Here is a 5000-nt window from a genome sequence, read left to right as displayed (position 1 = left end):
AACAGCTTATGCTGAATCACGGCGTGCAAATGCTGATGTGTTTTCATTCTCGAAATAAGCAAGATTTTGAGGGATATGGTAATATGTTAACCATCCCTTCTTTATTTTGCATAGGCAGCTCGTAAGTGTTATGTGACGGTAGTCTTGAGGAAGGGTACCGCCTGTTTTTTTAATTTTTTGTGAAGGTAGTGCAAGGGCTTCACGCCAGTGGGGAGGAAAGTTTTCGGTTGTTCATATGTTATTGAATATTGAGAGGAAGAAGGACAAGGAATAGGTGGAAGGTATTGTAACGTACGGTAATGTATACCGTCTGGGCCTCCGTGAGTGTTGCGGCATGACTGTGATGCATAATAAATTTCAGAAGAAAAAGGGGCATTATAAGATTCTGTTTATCTGATTTTATGGAAGATATGTGAGGAGAAAGATAAGAGCCACAAGTGACCTAGTTAAATTAGGCACAAAGTACAGTAGCTCCTTTTCAGGGTTAGAGATGAGGATATTTCGGTTATGGAGGATGTTTACTTTATAGTTTACTGATCGCCAGACTGCAGAGACAGGTGTAGATGAAGTTATGGAGGAAATATAATTTCGTCAGTTGTTTGTGGTGTTGAATGTGGTGTGTGGGACGTACGGTGAAGATGAGCTGATGCCATTTTAAATGATATGAGGCTTGTTCCAAGCACTTTGGCACTTTGGTTCCACCATGGAACACACTTGGAAGTGTAAGTTGGAAAATATAGGGAATGGCTGTATAGGATACATTTAGGATATTGGCTGTGAAATATAGAAGCATGTCTGAAGTGGAAGAGAAGGACGCTGGAGGAAGCTCTGTCTAAGCACCAGCGAGAGGGAATTGGGAATTGGACATGGGAAATACGAGAAAGAATAGGGAAGTGGGAAAGGAGGGGGGGAAGTAGATTGTGATTCAGTGGTGGATAAAAATGCGAGCAGCTGTGCAATGTATAATGGTTTATAAGGCAGGTATAACATACAGTGTTTTATTATGGACAAGTATGGAGGAGGCAGGTAGAGAGTGAGGGGATGATACAAAATGGTAATTGGGAATTGGCACTGGGGGATGTGTGAGGAAGGTTTCTTGGAGGGAGACAATGGATGGGTTACAGGAAGATAGGAGGTCAGGTCTGTGAGAAAGGAAACCTTGAATATCCCCCTGCAGAAGAGTCATTATGAAATAATCAACAAGTAATAAGGGTAGAAATGGGTATCATAGAAGTAGGATGAGAAAAGCTCGGAGGTTAGGAAACAAAAGGTTATCTTTCATGAGTAGGTGAAGAGGACATTTGAAGAGAAGATGTAGGTATAGGACTGGATATGGCAGATGAAGATGGGGTGGAACATTTAGATTGTCTGGTACAGTAGGTAAGGCGAGGAGTGGTTATCGGAGCATCAGAATTTAGAATGGAACAATGATTTGAGTGGGAGTTAGAAGAAATAGAGATAGGAAGGTGAGGAGAAGGGAGAAGGGGTACTGTAGAGACAGGTTGGGTAGAGAGAAGAGGAGTGGCGCAATGGAGTAGTGGAGTAGGTGCTGATAGAAAAAACTCATCGGCGTGCTTCTAGTCCGGCCTCTTTATAAAGTAAGGCCAAGTTTGTATCTGAAAACTGCTACCTCAGACTCAGTTTCTTTTAAATACATTATGGGAGCCACCGCAATTGGCACATGTATGTGATTGTGCAGGGCAATTTGAACAGTCATGTCCAGGTTTGGACATAGAATGCAGCAGGCTATGGAGTGACAGTGCTTTGCAGGGTGGCTAAAAGGCCAGTATTCCAGACACTGACAGTCGATATGGTCTTAAAGGGCAAGATTCTCCGCTGATATAGATCTCATGAGGAATATTATATCTATGGAAAATAATCTGGGCAATAATGATGTGGGAATAGTGGTGTGGGGTGAGGTAGTTTTGTGGTGGGGAAGGAAATAAGGTTGAGTTGTAATAAGGGTGGAGGATGTAGGAAATGGAGACGACTATACAGGGGATGGGATGGAGGATATTTGGAATGAGGAAGGCTATAACCTGGGTTGATGATACGGGGTGGGTAAAGTTGACAGCAAGTGTCAAGGAGGGGTGTGTAGCAGCAGTGGTATGAGCCGTAATCAAAGGAGAGTTAGGATTAAGTTCTGGGAGGCTCTTTGATAAGGGGGCAAGCCTCAATGCCCCCAATTAGGGTAAGGGCCAGACAATTAACCAAGGGAATACCAAGCCCATGACTCTCTGAGGCCGTTCATGACTTGCACAAAGTCAACCTTTCATTCTTTCAACACGGCTCTCACACCTTAGGAACTGGATAGGAAAAGAGGTTGGGGAAGATAAGGAAAAGGAATTCAGGAGAAGGAAAGACCTTGCAAAATTATTTGAGCCGAGGGCTAAGGCCCAAGGTAGGGGAGATGCCCAGCAATGGGACGCAGCCTCTTTCTCCTAAGCCCGACCCCCTTCCACTACAACAACGTAAACAAAGAAAACACATGTGACGTTATCCAATCACAACGCTAGATGATAGCCAACGAAAATGTGCCGAAAAAGAGTTCCAGGAATGGGTACAGCCCTTCACACAGCTGCTAATGGACTATCCATCAACCACAGCCAAACTACTTATTGATAAATGATCTATAACTTGCAAAATAAGGTGTATCAAAGTCGCTGAGGGTACCGGTAACGACCCGGGGAGACAAGAACAAACGCTGCGCTGGGTAGTGACCGAGGGCCAAGGGTTGTTTGTTGCGGCTGTAGTGACTGTCCGATGGTTTAGTTGTTGGGGGCGGATTCGGACGTAACGGCATCACAACAATGGCTTTACTGAGAACAAGTATCACCTTTTTATTTAAATTTAACTAATAGATAGTTAACGAATTAAACTAAAATAAAGGTATAACACATATGCAACGATCATTATAACCAAACCACAGAAACATTTGGTTAAAGACTAACACTCGAATGCTAAAACAGTATCCGTTTTGGATCAGTTGTTAAGGTTCAGAGTGTTACACGAGTTACTGTTAAGGTCGATACCCAAAATTATTTTTGTGAGCAGAAGCATTTGGATTATGCATCATGGTGAATGCCATACATAGTTAGACATTCAGGACAGTCAGGGTGGTTGGTGGGAGGGGAGACTAAGAATTTAAAGAAAAGTTTTACTGAATATTTTACCAGTCAAACGTTTTCTGACTGAAATACTTGCGTATATTACTCAATATGTACATATATATACTATATATAAATATATATGTATATATGTATGAATATGTGTATACAGGATATATATTCATTTATCTATGACTATGAACAAATATATATATAGATAGATAGATAGATAGATGTGCATATATCTATCTATATGCATAGAAACACACACACACATAAACACATTCATAAATATATACATATATATACACAGTACACATAAATATATGTATATATATACATAAAAACATATACAGTATACATACATATATGTATATTTACTAATATATACATATATTTGAATATGTATTCACTTATATTAGTATATATATATATATATATATATATATATAACACATGTATATATATATATATATGTATATATTCATATATAAACCGCTCAAAACAATTAGGGGAACACTTGTATTTCATTTAAAAAATCAAAGTCGAATGTACAAATGATTCAATTTTGTACTGAAACTAAATTCCCAATGTACCCTGAACAACAGAGCACCAAACTGGCCAAGAAGAACAAAAGTTAACCCTTGGAGGACCGAATTACGAAATGATGTTGAAAAGCAAAATGACTGTAGAGAGAAATGACAATGGAAGAAATTATGAATTTGCAGCACAGCACATTGCACAGCCACTTTAGTAGAGGGTATACCCTCCACGAGCCTGTATGCACTCTCGACAACGTCGTGGCATGCTCCTGATGAGGCGGCGGATGGTGTACTGGGGGATATGCCAGACCTGGATCAGCACATTGGAAAGCTCCTGGACAGTCTCTGGTGCGGCTGGACGCTGCCGAATACGCCGATACATAATGCCCCAGAGATGCTCAATGGGGTTCAGGTCCGGAGAACGTGAGGGCCAGTCCACAGCATTGGTGCCCTCTTCCTGCAGAAACTGGCGGCACACACTGGCCACATGAGGTCGGGAATTGTCCTGTACCAGAAGAAATCCGGGGCCCACTGCACCGGCGTAGGGTCGAACAGTGGGTCTGAGGATTTCATTTCTATACCTAACAGCTGTCAGGGTACCTTGATTAAGCACATGAAGGTCTGTGCGACCCTCCAGATATATGTCTCCCCAGACCATAACCGACCCACCACCAAATGAGTCATGCTGAACGATGTTGCACGCCGCATATCGCTCTCCACGTCGTCTCCAGATACGGTCACGCTGTCACATGCACTTAAAGTGAACCTGCTTTCATCCGTGAACAGTACTGGGCGCCAGTGTCGAACTTGCCAATTCTGGTGATCCCTGCTGAAGGCCAGTCGGCCCAACCACCGGCCGCCTGACCCTCATGCCATCCTCGTGGAGTCTGTTTCTGACAGTCTGGTCAGAAATGCGTACTCCAGTGGCCCGCTGAAAGTCTCCTTGAAGGGACCTAGCAGTGCCTCTCCTGAACCGCATCGCAGATATACGAAGAAATCTGTCTTGTTGTTGGGTGGTGGCCCTTATTCGGAGTACTGGCCGGTCTCTCGTAAGCGACTCCACGCACGGAAGATGACACTGGGAGATATTCTGAACCTTCTGGCCACTTGACGTACAGATGACCCCTCCTCCAGCAGCTGGACTGCCCGTGCGACTTCACAAGGCTGGATGTAACGCATAATGCTTGCAAAAGTCAAAATTATCAGAAAATCCTCAACCAGGAAAGAAATAACTATTTGGCAAGTCAGAAGTACAAAATCGTCGTGGCTACCACTAGCTAACTCACTCCAGATTTGGGGGTTGCCTCGTTTATTGCAATTGGGTCAAAGGCAATTAAATTGATTCACAGGT

This window comes from Penaeus chinensis, chromosome 32, assembly GCF_019202785.1.
Source record: "Penaeus chinensis breed Huanghai No. 1 chromosome 32, ASM1920278v2, whole genome shotgun sequence".
NCBI lineage: Eukaryota > Metazoa > Arthropoda > Malacostraca > Decapoda > Penaeidae > Penaeus > Penaeus chinensis.
Note: the sequence above shows the minus strand (reverse complement) of the source record.